We start from the raw sequence: 18,368 nt of genomic DNA, 5'->3' as shown, positions 1-18,368 counted from the left end.
ATGCATATCTACATATACCTTTTCTCTAAGGTATATACTTGAAGAAGAGCTGTGTGTCTCTTACTTCAAGTAGATAAGTATAATCTACTCTATGAATTGATGGATGTACCTTGCGTTCCTACAAGAAGTGAATTGAATCAGAATTCTATGTGCTCACTACTCTTTCCTAAAACTGATATTCCCATTTTTCACTTTGCATCTCACCCGAATGTGCTGGAATTTTGGTCTTGTGATTTCACTGAAACTGTGCCACAGCGTTGGAGTATGAATGATCATTACAGATAAAATGCAAGGAAAATTAACAGCATTTGGAGGCTGTCAGAGTGGAATTCAAGCCGTCCTAATGGCTTAGACTGTTTTGTAAGAGTCAATTCTGTGCATCACTTCCCAACTCTACATCAGGGACTTCACCTTGGCACCTTAAATTTGGCTGTGAAGGGAGAATATACACCAGAGAAACTGAAAAAAGCCTTGATCAGTGTTTATAACAGTGGGTTTTTCAAAAGTGGTAAGAACCGTGCTGTCACTTCAGAAAGCAATGTCTTGATTCCAAGTGATGATATTTCTACAGAAATTACACAGGTACAACCTGATGAAAAGTAAAGGGTTTCTGGAGCCCAGAGAGGTTGTTAGGGCATCATTTTAGATTTCTTCTTTTAGCCAAGATCTTTGTTATGCCAATTTATTGATTTAAGATAGATTGTGTTTTTCATGAAGAGATGGAGACTGCTTAACACAGAAATCAAGTTATGTGGTAATTAGAAATTAAGAAGAATGTATTACATGAAAACGCACCAGAGCATGAATGTGTAAGGAGGTGTGGTCCCATATCTTCCATGTGGGATATATGCTAATTTCACAGAAAGGAGTGAAGACAGGAGCACCTCAAGATAAGTCAACAGTGGTTGAGAAGTAAAGTTCCACAGTTTAATGGCAGAAGAGTCCAGACATTGTCCTTGCACATGAACAATGATTCCTCCATATTGCAATGACCTTCTGATACTTCACACAGCATATGCCCCAGATGTTTTTCAGAAGCTCCTGGACACACAAGATTTATCTCCAAGGCCCTATCACTCTGAACAGTGCATTGTCTCTCTTATGTTTACCACCTTGCTGTATCTTGTGGTCTTCTCGGTCTGTCTAGAGCCTGAAATAGCAGAATCCCAAAGACCGGCAGGATCAAGGCAGCCACAACCATCTGGATGAGATTCTCCACTGTTAATGCTTGGAATGTGAGGCTAAGAATTGTGGACAGAAAGGCCACAGAGGTCAGGGCAGACAAAAATCACCCAGAATCCCTGGATGCCCACCCAGGCACCTGCTTCCCTTTGACAGGAAATGACCTCCTGTACCAGCCGCATAACTGAGAATTTTTCCTGCTTAGTACTCTTGGAGTCTGACTTATTTTCTGATGGTGTCAGCTGACTATGAAAGTCATAGAAAAGTGGGGATGGGTGAGGAGTTGATATAGCTCAAGGATTTTCCCTGGGCTCTGTGTTCTTATAATTCCTCCTTACAATTTCTCATGAGACAACTCTTATGTAGTCCCTTAATAAACACTTTCTCTGCTGTAGATGGGTTCCCTCTGTTTTAATTAGATTCTTTCAGTCTCCCTTTGTTTTCTGAATTTGCCTCTGAGTCACTTTGGGACAGAGTTTGGATGTGCCCCAAGAGCTCAGAGTTGTTGAGAAAAATCATCTCCCAATAAAGAAATAACTGAGTCCATGAATGCTCATTGTTCATTCTGGGATATGGACCTTGCAAGCTAACTCTTCCAGATATGACAGCTTCTACTTATTCAACAACTGAAGACTAAGGATCCGTGGGTGAGAGGTTGATCAGATATATATGCGAGAGAGGAAAGAAAATTCAACCCATATAGCCATACAGTGTAGGTTGGGTTAATTACAAGAAATAAATTATGTTATAAGCAGGCAGGTCTGCTCTACACAGTGTCACAGTGAAGGTTACACTTGGAGATGATGTTTAAGCTGATTCTTGAATAGACGGAGCCTGATAGGAGTTGTGTGAAGACCCAGATGAGGCCCATCACACCTGCAGAAAGATAAGGTCTCCAGAAAGATCTCAGTCTGTTCTTTAACAAAGAATAAAGTCATGTCTATGCGATGTAGGGAGGGTCCAGAGGAGAAAGTGGAGCTGAGATTTGGGTGCTTGGTGCATTCAAGATAGGATAGAAAATACAGAACAGATGAGGGATGTTCCATAACCATTGTCATCATCATCATCTCTCTCTCTGTGCCCCTGCCTGTCTCTCTCTCTCTCACTCTTGCTTTCTCTCTCTCTCTTTGAAAGAACTCTTGAAACAGCTATAAGTTTTCAAACAGAAAAGACTAGTCATTCAATTTTATATTTGGACTTTTTCAGGCTAAAATGCTGGGTAAGAAAGTGTGTTGCAAGAATGTGTGAATTTCCCAAATTTTTCATATTGAATTCATGTAATAGTTAATTACATTCAATAAACACTAAATAAATGAAAACAAAAATGATAACCTATATCCTTTCTATATCCAATATTCAGAACCAATGAAGTTAACAGTTCTGGTCTTCAAAGCCTTAAGGGACAGAGAAAATCAGTGGTATTATAAATTGGGAGAGTACAAAAACTAGGTAACCCTGCAAATCTATTTTAACATAAAAAGTGAAGAAACATATTATAGATCAATTCCCATTATACATCTCCATGTAAAAATTCTAAGCAAGCGTATACAAGTTAGAAAGTATGAATGAACAATAGATGTCATTCAGTGGGGTTAATATCCAAATATTTGATCCTAAGATGTCTTTTAAATGTATTTCACCATGGTTAAATTAAATAGAAAAAAATCAGGAGATGTACAAAAGTCCAGAAAAAAATTGCTAATTTCTACAAAAAAAGGAATATTTTTTCCTAATAAAATCTGAATGTAAGAGAAAAATAAACTTACATGGATAGGTCAATAGTAGTATATACAAATATATATATATATTTTTGATGTGTTGGCCTTAGTTTGGGCTAAAAATGAAGATTTTTTATTAAAGTGACACTCAGCTACATCTTAACATTTTACTTTGTCAATATTATCATGTGCTATTTTATGCAAATAAAATTGGTCCACCATCTGGAAATAAGTGAAGTTTCAATTTACTTGAGGTTGATAAAATTATTATTGGTAAGTCAGAGGAGATCATTTGAAAGGCAATTGAATGCTGGAGAATCTGTAGTAAGTTAATATGATATAAAGCTAATATAACCAAACCAGTATCATTGTCATCTATACTCAACTATTAATAAGAAATTATAAAGAACTAAAGATCTTACTTATAAAGTAGTTGAACAAATATTAAGCTGTGAGTATAGACAATATTTTGAATAAAACTTCAAAATGAATCTGAAGTCATTAATAAACTCCATTTTAAGTATCTTTTATAAGAAAACTTCATATAAATAAAAAGCTATTCTCCACAATGAAAGTAAAAATTTAATCTAATACCAATGAAAATAGGAGAATTGCCTATTTTTGTCACAAATCTGTATAACTTAAATTAGTAAATTTATATAAGCAAGCATTGCTATAAAAGTTCTCAGAGAAAGAGAGAGCAATAATAGAGAAGTGTGCACAGAGAATTCAGAGTAGACAGGAGCTGCACACAGACATGCTGTGCAGTAATCCCTTAAGTGATTCCAGTGAGCCATGCATGGTCCCTCCTTAGTCTCAGGTGTGCTGTGAGTGTCATGGAGACCTCCAGGTGAGCACACGAGGGCTGTGCAGAGTGGTACCCATGGGCAGGGATGCTTTTCTCTATAGGAGAATGCCTGGTGTGGGTCCCACCTGCACCCACAGCAGATCCCACCTTAGACTGAGCAACCTCCTGTCCTGGTCTCAGAGGACTCAGGGACTCCCCACATGTGTGGGTGAGAGGCTTCTTCTAAAGATCTTTTGCAAAGGAGAAATGGGAGCTGCCAAGAGAATGTCCATCTGTCCTGTCTCCAGCTCTCCCAGCCTGTCATCCTCCCTCAGGCCAGCATCTTCCCTAGACACCATGTCAGGCCTGGACACCAAATGCTGCAAAGCCGCCCCTCTCTTTCTACTCCACACACCCTCCAAAACTAGTTAGCGGCCTGGGAGCCAAGTGATCTGAAAAGAAGTGATTTTTGGTAGAAAATCCTACAGTATTTTTGTGGGACAAAGAGGATTGAAGATGCCAAATCAATGGGGATTCTAAATCTTTGCAATGTCCACAATACTGTGGTTTCCTCTTGCTAAGCTGAGACTCCAGGTTTGATGGGTAAAAACCACATGTACCCGAACCCTGTCTGCCTCAGTTTTTCAATCCTGACAAGGTCAAAGTTACTGTGAGAAGCAGGACAGACACAGAGGGGGCTGGACCAGGAGCAGGTCTATGATGATCCACTTCCCAGATGCTCCAGAAGGTCAGAAATGAAGGGACTTCTGGAGGTCATGGCCAGGCTGCTCCTTCTTATTCAGATGGGGAAAGGCTTTCTAAGAAATTCAGCCCCCCAGGAGAGCTGAGCCTTCACAGAGCCACCTTCCAGGGGTCCCTCCCACCCTGACTCATAGTCTGCGCACATCAAGGGACTCTCCCCCTTCTTCTGGCTCCTGCTGAGTAGTGATGCTGTGGTTCTGAGATAGAGACACCAGGAAGTTAGTTGGTGGGGGCCTCTGTCTTGAAATTTCAGTCTGATCTCATCTCATCTTAGGTTCACCATGTCTCATTCTATCCTTCTCCCTTCCACAGCCCTGCCTGAGGCTGCAGGGATGGGGTGTCCTGAGGTGGGAGATTACCATCTATTTCCACCTCTCATAGGCCGGACCCTCATCTGTGGAACCTCCTCTGTGCTCAGATGACCCCATCATAACCCAGACTCTCTTGTGGATGGGGCCCAGAGAAGAACTTTTGAGCATAGGGAAGACAGGGGCAGAGGTTCTTCACCTGAGACCAGGGCTCCGGGACCAGGGACCTGTCCAAAATCCCAGTCACAGGGAGCAAAGACATGTCCCCACAATGGACCCCACCCCATAAATTATAAACCAAGAATGGGATATGTGAGTGAGTCGGGCTACCATTCTCCTCATTTCTGCCTGGTTGTACCACCCTCAGCCTAGATCCCAACATTTTCCTCTGCCGTGACTGCTCTGCCTGTCACCCATCCAGCCTCAGGGCTCCTGGAGTCCTGTGGTCTCTGGCGTGTCTGTCCAACTTCCAGCTCCCCTGTAACAGAAGCCTGTCCTTGAGTATCTGAGGCACCATCATATCCTGTGAGAACTCTTAGAACTAGCCTAGGGTATTCTTTGCTCACTTTGAGAAAACTGGCCTCTGTGATTCACCAGACGTTTTAATGGGCCCTGTGGGTGATGGGGGCTGGAGTCCCCAGGGACCTGGGAATGAGGGCAGGAAGGGAGCGAGGTGCTGAGGCTGACCCTAGAGTCCTCACCTCACTCAAACTATTCTCCATCCACCCTGTGGCCCCTGCAAGACCCATCTTCTACCCCCTTGTACCTTCCAAATGCAGTTGATGGAGAAGAGGGTGGTCAGAGGTGAGAGGGCCTCTGAGTACCAGACCCCTTCTGGATGACCCTCCTTTGGAGCCTACCTCTCTCCCATCCCATCCGACAGCCTTCCAGGGAACAGAGCCCTTAGCTGAGCAACTCAGAAAGAATGGTCAGGGACTCCTTACCTGAGATCATGAGTTCCAGGGGGTCACTGAGGTGTGACAACAGGTAGGGGGAGGTGCTGTGTGAGCTGTAGCGCCTGTAGGTCCCCCCGTGGGCTGAGGTCACAGGACTCATGGAGAATCAAGCCTGGTTCTGCTGAGCTTGATACTTTGATCTAAGACTTAGGGGGGATGAGCTTCCTCCTCCTTGGACAGAAGGAAAGTGTCTCTCTGGACTCATGACTGACATGACAGGGTCACATTCTTTCCTGAGGCCACTATGGTGCCCAGCTGCACCAAGAGAGAGGGTGGTTCAGAGAGCCATCCCAGAGGGCGAAAGGATGGGTAAGGGGCTGCACTTCATTGTGAACTGAGTTCCAAGGCCTCTCTCTGAGGACTTGAATCTCTCTGTTTTGTTTTCTCTGAGTCTATCTCTGTCCTCACCCAACCCCTCTCTCTCTCCCTTCTTGGGGGCCTCACACCCCTCATCCTGGCATCACCACCTGGGGCTCCCCAGCAGAGCGTGTGCAGAATCTGGGTCCCTGACAGACCCAGTGGCTTTTCATTTGAAACCAGGATGTCCAAGATGTTACTGGGGGCAGACCACTCAGAGGAGAGGTTGTGTCCATTGTAGCATCTGTACCAGCCCCCATTGGACCAATTCACAAGGCCCAGGGGGTAGTAAGCCTGAGAGACCTCAGTCAGGGGCTGCTAGGAAAAGCACTGGGGGAGGTCACATCTCCCCTCTTCGGATAGAGTAAATCTGTCATAGCCAACATCAGAGTGACACTGGAGGCTCAGGTTCTGTCCAGAAGCCACAACGAAGCCCTGTTGGGTGAGGAGGGACGGCTTCCCAGACACACTTGAGAGAAAGATGCACCTGTGAATTGCAGGGGCTGATTCCTCCCATACAGTCCCCTTATCCATCCTGGCCCCCAGGTCTCACAGTCTTTCATGCTCTGTGTCTCTGCCCTTGGAGACCCATGCTCCCATCACTCCAAGATCTCGCATGGAGCTTCCCTGAGAGCAAAGATCCAAATATTCTGCCTAGTGTCTTAAAACATTAATGGGTATAGGATGGGACTTCCTTACCTTGCACAAGGAGCCCCAGGGGATCACTGGTATCTGACCACACCTGGGGCTTGTTTCTATAATAACTATAACATCTGAACATCCGCCTGTGGCGGAGGGTCATGGGGCCCACGTTGAACAGGGCCTGAAAATGCCCTTTGGGGTGTCACTGTGAGTCCAGATTCCAGGAGGGGGTGTGCTCTCCTTCCTTAGTCAGAATGAACCTGTCAAATCCCAGCTGTGAGCCACACTGGAGGGTCGCATTACCTCCTGATGTCACTGGGGAGCTTGGCAGAGCTGAGAGGGTGGGTTTGCTGTAGAATCCTAGGAAAGGACAAGGCAGCAAGTTAAATGGCATCACAACTCCCTCATATCTTCCAGGGCTGGACTGTGAGAGGGGACATACTCCTAAGAGCAAACTCCTTTCCTGAAGGCAGAACTTGAGCCTGAGATGCCAGATTGTCTTCTCACATGTCACCACCAGCTCTCAGGGGTCATCGCGCTCTGACTAGCCTGTGAGGCTGTTAATATTTACAATGAAATCACCCTGCAGTGTGCCCTGTCATGTGTGTGATGGAGAACTTGACATTGTTCCTGGGATCCAGTGGGTTCTGTCTGTCCCAGGGTTCTTAGCTTCCCTCTTTATCCAGATGGTTTTCCTGGACCTCCAGGGTCCCCTGACACCAGATGGTCATGGGCCTGCCCCAGGGGATCACAGAGCCTGGCTCAGCAGAGACTGTGGGTTTGGGGAGGGTCCCTGGAAGGAAATCAGAAGCTGAGTCACAAGACATTCCACTCCCCCACTTCCCCACATCTCAGCCCCTGTACCCTCCCAGACGTCCCCAATCCCTCAGCCCAGAAGTGCTGTTCTCCATCCCCAGCTGCCTGAGGATGGCTCCTTGTCCCCTTTGAGGAGGTGGGACTTTGGACACCTGGAGAGAGACTCACCTGTGTGCACTGGTGTCCTCAGGCTCACACTCAGCCCTGGAAGAGAATTATCTGTGAAAGATATTTCCCCTGAAGCCTGAGCATAACCCTCCTCCCCACGAGCCTCCTGAATGCTGTGGTCTCCTGATAGACCGGGACATGGATGCGGGGCAGGCTCCCTCCCAGGCTGGGTCTTCATCTCCCACTACTCAAATCTCACCAAGGCAGAGCAGGGCCATGAGAGTGGGGGTCATGGCATCTCCTCACTCTAGATCTACTGTGAAGATGGAGGAGACAAAGTTGCTTAGTAGGACTGACAGATGCACAGAGTGTGGCCCTTGGGAAACGGGTCCTTCAAGTCATGAGGTCACATCAGCAGCCCCACAGGAAAAGGAAGGGCACCTCTCCAGGGCTGGGTCTGAGGTTGTACCAGGTTCTATGTAGACATTTCAGATAGAAATGGGATCTCCTCTGAGCCCACACAGTGCCTGATCTTGACTCATATCACTGAAGGACAGGACTTCACAGTAAAAACATGTGATGCCTTCCTGAGATGCCCCTTTCAAGTGATGGGGACCCATGGCATGACCATTCCTCACAAAGTCTCCTCCAAGGGGTCTTTGTCCTCAGTCCATCCATCAGTAGATCCCTGTGGGGTCCTCACCATGGACAGTACTCTTCAGGCCCTGGAGATGCTTCAGCAAAGATGCAGGTTCCTGCTGCACTGCAGAGCTCAGATCAGTGGAGACACACATTCACCATGTCACTGTACAGTTCAGCTCAAGGTCACTGTGGCAATGAGCATAAAGGAGAAATACAGTAATCTAAGACAGGGAAACAGCCTCCTCTGCTGGCCGCAGACTGTTGGTTTTCTTTCTATCACAGCCTCCCTCAGAGACTTCTCTTTTCCTTGCAACATCTACCTCCAATTCTCTGGGAACAAATTTATGAGTCATTTCTCTCTTCTCAGTGATCGTTGTTTCCATGGGCGGAGCTCTCCTCCTCATCCTGTGGTCCTATCTTCAGGTTTAGGGGACAATGAGCACATCAGTGCTCTGAATTTGGGAACAATGTTGACTTTTATTTTAATATTCCTCCATCACTCTCTGCCCATGTAACCATGAGCACCAATGCCCCATCTCTGAGCTTTTTTCACATCTGAAGCACGATGTCATGAATCTTACTCCTTAAAGTGGTGTGGGTCAATGGTCTGGGTTCATAGAAGGTGCATATCAATTTCCAGGCCAGGCTCAGAAATGAATAGCTTGGGACATGGTGGGGGGGGGGGGGGTGGTCATGTGATCAGACTCCACAGTCAAGTGGATGATTGGTGTGCCCCCCTAGAGCTCTTGTCTGCTCCTAACACTGAGAAATGATACTTACAATATTTCTGAAATACTCAGCCACAGACAAATGCAGAAAAAGAGAAACAAAAGTTTCCACAAGAGAGAGGCAACCACAGTAAAGAGTACAGAACAAAGCTGTGTGGCCATTGGTGCCTGGGACCATCAAAGAGTCCAAGGTAAGAGGTCACCTGTGTGGACACAGAGAGGTCCCCAGGTCCTCACATGAAGGCATAGGCCAAGACTCCAGGAGAATGTTAGAAGCTGTGACTCCCCCTTCAGCATCATGGCTAAGTGAGTTGTTTCCTCTGTCCTTCCCTCCCAAGTCACAACCAATCAGACATCCATTTACAAACACAGGATTCACTACACAGCACAACAGGACACATAGATATCTATGCACATGTACATCTGAAGTAGTAACAGATTGACCAGTGGCCAGAGGTTCAGGAAACACAACAGAAGTGGAGACCCAGCCCCCTGTGGGAGCACCCCAGATAACAGCTCCACCAGCAGTGGGGGCTGTATAAAAGTCTCTGGGTCCCCAGCAGTGACAGTGACACATAAACCCACACATATATGGACAGCTAATCTTCGAAAAATGAGCCAAGAATATACAACAGAGAAAGGAAAGTTTCTTCAATAAATAGTGTTGGGAAAACTAGACAGCCACATGCAAAAGAATGAAAGTAGCCCATTATCTTATACCATACACAAAAATTAACTCAAAATGGATTAAAGACTTGAATGTAAGACTTGAAACCATAAAACTTCATAGACAGTATTCCATAGGCAGTACGCTCTTTGATATTAGTTTGGGCAGTGCTTTTTCAAGTGCTGTGTCTACTCAGGCAAGGAAACAAAAGAAGAAATAAACAAATTGGGCTATAACAGACTAAAAACCTTCTGCAAAGCAAAGGAAACCATGAAAAAAATGAAAAGATAACCCACCAACTGGGAGAAAATATTTTCAAATCATATATCCAACAAGGGGATAATTTACAAAATATGTAAAGAATTAATATAATTCAACAACAAAAAAATGAACAACCTGATTAAAAAATGGACAGAGGTTATGAGCAGACATTTTTTCCACAGAAAATATTCAGATTGCCAAGAGACACATGTAAATATGGTCAACATCACTACTTATTGGGGAAATGCAAATCGAAGCTACAATGAGATACCACCTCACACGCATCAGAATGGCTACAATTAACAAGACAGGAAATAACAAATGTTGGAGAGGATTTGGACAAAGGGACCCCTCATACACTGCTGGTGGGAATGCAAACTGGTGCAGCCATCATGGAAAACATTGAGAGACTTCTCAAAAAGTTAAAAATAGAAATACCATGTGATCCAGTTATTCTACTAATGGGTATTTATATAAAGAACATGAAATCAATAATACAAAAAACTACATGCACCCTTATGTTCATCACAGCATTATTCATGATAACCAAGACTTGAAATCAACCTGGGTACACATCATCTGGTGAATGGATAAAGAAGATGTAGTGTGTGTATATATATATATACACACACACAATGGAATACTACTCAGCCATAAAATAGACAAATTTGTGCCATTTGTGACAAAATGGATCAAACTTGAGTGTATTTGCTGAGTGAAATAAGTCAGAGAAAGACAAATGCCATGTGATTTCACTTATATGTGGAAGATAAACACATAGATAAGGACAACAGATTAGTGGCTACCAGAGGGGAGGGGAAGAGGGTGAAAGGGACAAAGAGGCACATATGTATAGTGATGCACAAAAACTAGACTATTGATGGTGAACACAATGCAGTCTATGTGGAAGTTGATACATAATAATGTACACTTGAAATTTACAGGATGTTATAAGCCAATAGAACCTCAATAAAATAATTTTTAAAAAACCTAGTGTATTAAAGATGGTGGTTTCCATCTTGAGCAAAACCTTCCAAATTACCTAATAGTTTACCACTATTATGGTTTGTGGGATTTTTTTCCTTTTTCATTTATAGAGTTAAACTTAATTTTACCTCTAAATAAGAAATGTTGTCTCCATTTGAACTTCATGTATGTAATTGAATAATCCTACACTCACGTGTCTTAAAATTTCCCTCCATTTACTCACTATCATGTTTGAAAATTGATCTGTATTACTGTTTGTTGTGTTTTCTGTATTCAGATATATTATTTTTTATTGAGGCACAATAGAAATGTAACATTACATTAACTGTCTGTAGTTTTACTTTGTGAAATTTTCTGCCATATAATATTCCATTGTATATATATACCGTAATATTCATTATTTGTGAGATTTATTTCTATGATTTGTGTCTAAAATGAATTACATAGCTGTGAATATTAATATTCTCATAAATGCATCATTGTTTATTTGCACAAATTTTAATCTAGGGTATAATACATGTATATTAGGACATATACATACCTTATAAACCCATACATGTTATGCATATACATGACAACTGTGTGTCTCTCCTTTTAAGAGATAATTACTATCTAAAACCCAAATTGTCTGAAGATATTTGTTATATACTCCCCAAATTGACTGAAGCAATTTGGGTTCCTCCCAGAAATGTATTGAGATTCTAAGGACTCAATATTTTCTCCCCAAATTGATTTTGAATTTTTTTGTCTCTAATATGGATGTACTAGAATTCTGACATCACAGTTTAATTGACATGAGAATATGGGGACCCTCTGGAGAAGGAGAAGCCAAGACAAGGTAGGTTGGCACAAGTGTGGTGAGGGACCAGCATCCTCAACCAAGAAGAGGGTGAACTAGACTGAGTACTGTGAAAAATCGGGTAACACTGAACCCTAGTCACACAGGGTGTTGTGCATCCTGCAGGTATTTCTGGATTTTATCTCTCAGCAAAAGGAAACATTTCATTAAAGGAACATATGAACAGATTACTGCTTTGAGAAGAGCACCACTCTGTAATGAATGTTCTGTAGGAGGACCCTATTGATATAAACAGCGATAAAACTCCATTAATCCAACCCCTAGATGATGAGCCATGTCTATTCTAAGTGGCTTATGGGGATTTCTCATTTAACCCTTACACAAATCCCACAACAAAAATACATTCACAGTTGAGTGGGATGAGGCAGGAAGAGTAATTTGTCATTATCATGGTCTAGTTGTTTTGGAAAGGAGTCTGCTATGTTCAGATTGGCTCAGGGAGCTGCCCATAAGAAGGTGCAAATGTGGTAATTACTCAGGTTGTGTTTGCATCTAGGGAGGGGAGGTGGTCAACGGGGATGAGTTTGGTTTGTAGGGAACAGCTGGCTTTGTTGGGTTTTGAGTGTTCAGTTCAGCCTGCTCACGAATAACATGGATCGTCAGGTGGAGCTATTTGGACCTTCTCTCCCCATGGGAACTCTCGAAATTTGGCTACTAGAGGGGCAACACATCAAAGCCTTTCATAAGCTGTGACTTGTGTTTTGACTTATGAAGCTGGCTCGTCATTCTTCTCCCTGGGATTTCTCCAGTGAAAAATACCTTTTGAGCCTAGATTAAATTGGTCCTCCAATTTTTTAAAAACCTTTCTAGATTTTCTTCTCCAGAAAGATTTTTGCATCCTTGATTTCCACTGGCTTTAAATCTCTGGTCTTCATCTTCAGCTTCTTCCTGGTAGAATTTCCCTGCTGAATTTCCAAAAATTCATCTCAGTTTCTGAATCCTACACTCCTGAGAGTTTGGAGATTGTTATTCTGAAGGTTTCTGGAGGTGTTCCTGTGTATCTCTGTTTCTTCTGAAACTTCCTGATTTGGAATCAGCTGCTCAATCTCACATTTGGCCTTCAATAAAAGACCTACTCCTGAGGAAGATGGGCATGGATGTTAGCTCAGGGCCAGTCTTCCTCAGCAAAAAAAGGACCTACTCCTTCAAATACACTGTACATGGAGCCCAATCACTGAGGGCTTGGGAGATCCTGCCAATCCCTGATGCCCACTGCAGACAGCTGGCTACACTATGCAGCAGAAAACCCATGGACTCCTGAAAGCCTGGGCCCTGCTTGGCCATGGCCCCACAGACCTGAAAAACACTACTTCTACTGGTTACAGGCCATGACTGTCCTCCCTCACCCTTAGTTGGGGCACATTTATTTCTGATTGGCCTCCAGGGAATGTGTAGCCCTTTGAGGACCCACCTTTAGGGAATAGTTATATATTGAAGCCCCTTGCTTTTGGTGAGGTTTGTCTTCTGTTCCTCTTGTCCCAAGTGATGTAAATACTTAATAATTATAATTGTATCTAGTGTTCTATAACCCATGTATCATCTTAGGTGAGTCTAACATCTACTGTCTGTAGTAAATAATGTTTTCTTTTTTAAAACAGAGGCAGAAAACGTGCCTAAGAAAGGAAATGTGATTTGTCCACGTTCATCATGCAAACATGGGGTACTCTTGGAGAGAAGTAGATGGTTCAAATTCCCAGTCCAGTGCTTTTCCACCCAAATCTATCAACTTGAAGTCCCACATGCTATGAGATAGCAGAGCTGTGGGAGCTAATGGTTATGTGGGAGATACATTTAAACAGCAGAGCCTCAGGGGAAAAGAAGACATAGAGACTCTAACCTACTGAAGAGTGTTTAAAGCCCTCTGCTATCCCAATGGGATGGACTTATGGCTTTTCCTGCAGGAAGGGCACTTATTTAGGTGAACTAACGCCCCTGTTCAACAAGAAGCCCTAGAATATGTCTCATTACAAACAGGGTTTTAGTCCAACAAGACTCTACTGAGTCTCTTATGTGCCCTCTCATTGCCACAAAGAAGATGACTCTATGCCAGAAGAAAAGTGTCTTTCGAGGCCTAGTGCATTCCCCAGACAAGACTCCCTGCTTGAGCTTCAGGGCCTTGTCTCCAGCTACTTCCTCCATATTTTCCACCTACATTTAATCTCTCACTATTAAATACGATGTTCACTGAAGCCTTTTGCAGATGTGGTTTATCAAGTTGAGGGCATTCCTTTCAACTTATAGTCTTCCAAGAGTTCTTTTTGGCTGTGTTTTTAATCATGAATGGATGCGGCATTACGCCAAAAGTCAATTTTCGATATCATTGATATGATGTGGTTATTTCATGTGGTTTTTCTTCTTCAGATTATCAATAAAATAGATTGATTTTTGAAAATCAAACCAGCCTTGCATTCCTGGAATACGCTACACTTGGATGTGATGTAGTATTTTATTTTATTTAATTAATTTATTTTTTTAAGATTTTTTTTTTCCTTTTTCTCCCCAAAGCCCCCCGGTACATAGTTGCATATTCTTAGTTGTGGGTCCTTCTAGTTGTGGCATGTGGGATGCTGCCTCAGCATGGCTTGGTGAGCAGTGTGATGTCCGCGCCCAGGATTCGAACTGATGAAACACTGGGCCGCCTGCAGCAGAGCGCGCGAACTTAACCACTCGGCCATGGGGCCAGCCCCCAGTGATGTAGTATTTTAAAAAGATATTGTTAAATTTTATTTGCTAATATTTTTTTGAAGACTTTTGTGTCTATGTTCATGAGGGATACTGGCCTGCAGTTTTTGGTTTAGTTTTGTTTTTTGTTCTGTCTTTGTTTAGTTTTAGTATTAGAGTTTGTCCTCATTAATAGAAAAAACATTTGCTCTTCATCTAGTTTCTGGAAAAGGTTGTGTAGAATTGGTATTATTATTGTTTTCTTAATTTACAAATACAACAATTTAGGCCTGGAGATTTCTTTGGAGGAAAGTTTTAAGCTATTAATTTAATTTCTTGAATGTGAGATTGTAAAAATGTTTTTGAAAGATGACAAGAATCAGGGGCCAGCCTAGTAGCATAGTGGTTAAATTTGCATACCCTGCTTCAGTGGCCCAGGGTTCATGGGTTTGGATACATCTGTGAGTGAAAGAGAGAGTCTAGACTCTAGGGAGGACTCTTCTCCGTCCTAATATCATAGACAGGGATGTCAAGGCCAGGAAAAATGTAATGGTGTACCAGAGGTTACTCAGCCTCTTATCCCATTGCATTCAAAAAACAATCCCATATACAGACCCAGGTACACATCAACTGTCATAGGGTGTGGTTTAAACTCATTGTCTCCATCCTATAGCCTCTCTTATAGACCATGTCCTTCTTCATGTCAGTAGATTCCCAATAGCTGAGGAAGAGATGGAGGAGAGTTATGGGTAGATGATGAGTTGAGGGAAAGGACAGGGGTCTCATGGAGTCTCTGGAAGATCTTCCATCAAGGATCTCAACATCAAAACCACAGATCAGCTCACAGGAGGTGAACAGGCATGTCTGTGCCCCAATCATACTTCCCTCTCTGTCCAGATGACACTGTCCTCTCCTCCTTCAGATTTATGGGTTTTGATATAACACCAATGACAAATAAGAGCAGCAATGAAAATGCCAAAGGAGATGAAGTCTACAGAGAGTCCAATGGGAATGTTCAGCTTTCTGGAGTGTCCTTGAATGACATGTACTTCTGTCAATAAGCAAATGACAAAGTCCCTAATTATTGGTTGCCTATTTGTGTTAGTACCTACTGGATTCATTACATATCTTGTCTCAGACTCTCCCAATATCCCTAAATTTGACCAATCGCATTAGCAAATTTTTAACACACGCAAAACGTGCAGGAGAAGTGATGACATTGATATGTAAGGACTTACTATTGCCAATTTATTACTTGTTTTTTGACTGTTTTGTAGTTTCTTTGTTCCTTTATTACTCAGATGAGGGGACAACAGGGTCAGAGAGAACGGATTAATAGAATGTCATTATGAGAACTTTTGAGATAGAAATTGAACGATAAAAAGGGGCCACTTCTCCCTTGTGCACTTTCTCTAATTCTCCTTCACTGGGGATCAAGAATGAGACCAGGCATCTTAATTATGGTTCAATCTGGAACCAAGACCTTGTGTGATCTCCACACTTATGCCTAATGTCATTGAATCCCATCTCTGAAACAACTTGCACGTCTTTACTTGTATCTGCCATCACAATTCAGATTCGTGGAACGTAATGGGTTTTAAAACTCACATGAACCCATTTTGAACCATTAATTACATGGCCTGTGATATTGATCAAAATTTTTCTTCAGAGACTCAGTTTATCACCCAGGAAATAGCTCCTTGCCTGATTGGACTCAAATGAGGATGAACAGGCAGATGATGGTTATGTTTTGAGGTAACCTCAATGGCAACATGTGAAGTATTTACTGTAACAGATCAAGAGTATCTTTGGTTGATGTTCAGTATCAAGAGAAGTCTGTGGTTTTCTTCATCCTCATTCTCAGTTGCATCTCATGAAATTTTAGGGAAAATAAACATAGATTATGAATAGAAATGTGTTATTTACCAGTGCCAATGAATGGACTTCTGAGTCCACAAATGAGTCAAGAAGATCATTATCAGTATTCTAGATGATGGTTTCCATCTTGAACAAACCTTCCAAATTACCTTATAGTTTACCACCACTATGAGTTTCATGAGATTCCTTTATTTATAGAGTTAAACTTATCTTTGCCTTCCTAAATAATAAATATTGTCCCCTTTTGAACTTTATCTATGGAAATGAATAATCCCACACTCATGTGTCTAAAAATTTCCCTTCCCATATTCACTATTATGTTTTATAGTTTACCTGTATTACTGTTTGCTGTACTTTCCCGCATTCCAACATTTTATTATGTTTTTATTGTGGCATAATTGACAAATAACATTATATTAGCTGCTTGTAGTTTTAGTTTTTGTGTTTTACTGCCATGTAATATTCCATCACACATATATATATGTATAACACAAATATTCATTATTTATGAGATTTATTTATATGGTTTGTGTCTAAAATAAATGACATCCTTGTTAATATCAGTATTCTTATAAATATGTCGTTGTTTATAACCACACATTTTAAAAGAGAAAGACAGCTGTGTGTTTCCTCCTTTCAACTGATAATTATCTACTCCCCAAATTGACTGAAGCAATTTGTGCTTCTCCCAGAAATGTATTGTGATTCTCAATTGTTCCCAGTTATTTTCTCCCACAAATGATGTTGCCATTTTTTGTCTCTAATGTGGATGTACTAGGATTTTCACATCACAATTTCATTGACATGGGAATACTGGAATCTTCTGGAGAAGGAGAGATCAAGACAAGGTAGGGTTAACACAATGTAGTAAGGGGGCAGTATCCTCGACCAGGAAGAAGGTGAACTAGTCTAAGAACTTTGAGGAATCAGGTAATGCTGCATCCTGGTCACACAAGTACTGTGCTCTCTGCAAATATTTCTTGATTTTATCTTTCAGCAACAGGAAAGTTTTCAGTAAATAACACCTGAACAGACTGCTGATTTGAGAAGAACATCACTCTGTAGAGAATGTTCTGTAGGAGGGCTGTATTGATATAAACAGTGATAAAACTCCATCATTAATCCAACCCCTAGATCATGAGTGATCAGTATTCTAAATGGTTTATGATGATTTCTCAAGTGACCCTTAGACAAATTCTATGACAAATATGTGTTCAAAGTTTACTGGGATGAGGCAAGAAGAGTTCTTTGTCATTATCGTGGTCCAGGAGGTTTGGAAAGGAATTGGCAATGTTCAAACTGGCTCAGGGAATTGCCCATGAGAAAGTACAAATGTGGTAATTACTCAAGTTGTGTGTCTGGGGAGGGAAGTTGGTCAACTGGGATGAGATGGTTTGTAAGTAGGAGCTGGCTTTGCTGGGGCTGGAGAGTTTTGCTCGGCTTGATCATCAACTTCATAGATTGTCAGGTGGAGATATTTGGAATTTACCTGAAGGAGGAGGAGACCTGTGGGAGGGTTTTGTGGAGGGTAGGGTCAGTGACAGATAAGTTTTGAATCATGAGAATAAAACTCTTCATCAGGGGATGAAAGCCTGGGGTAGGAGGCAGGAAGGAGGCTGATGAGGTGGAACCAATGAGATGACGTGAGTCTTCAACTGAACTTGACTGTGGTGGTGGACTGGCATCATGTAAAGAAGGGCTCAGGGGAAGAACTGCTGAATTTCCTCATTGGACATGAGGTGGAAGAGAGTGAATAATTGAAGACCTCTCTGACTTGATTGATTGGAGGAGCTAATGGGGCTATCACAGGAGGGATGACCCCAAGAGAAGGAGACTTGGAGAAATGTTTATAATCTGTCATCTGACTCACAGAGGGAACCACCACCTCCCTCCTGGCCTGGGCTTGTGGTTTCCTTCTCCCAAACACTTCCTCCCTCTGACTTCATTTTTTTCTGTGAGCACAAGGACCTTCTGTTCCTTGCTCTCCATCAAAATCTCTGAGTCATTTCTACCCCCACACCACCTCTTTTCTCCCAGATGATAACTCTT

At 42.5% G+C, this 18,368-nt stretch overlaps 1 pseudogene; it reads right to left on the bottom strand.

Moving 5' to 3' along the window:
• Positions 1-7,929, bottom strand: LOC106840963 (leukocyte immunoglobulin-like receptor subfamily A member 6; annotated as a pseudogene).
• Positions 7,930-18,368: the final 10,439 nt, after the last annotated feature.

Source organism: Equus asinus, chromosome 26 (assembly GCF_041296235.1).
Source record: "Equus asinus isolate D_3611 breed Donkey chromosome 26, EquAss-T2T_v2, whole genome shotgun sequence".
In the NCBI taxonomy this organism is placed as follows: domain Eukaryota; kingdom Metazoa; phylum Chordata; class Mammalia; order Perissodactyla; family Equidae; genus Equus; species Equus asinus.
This window is presented reverse-complemented; position numbering and strand designations above follow the sequence as displayed.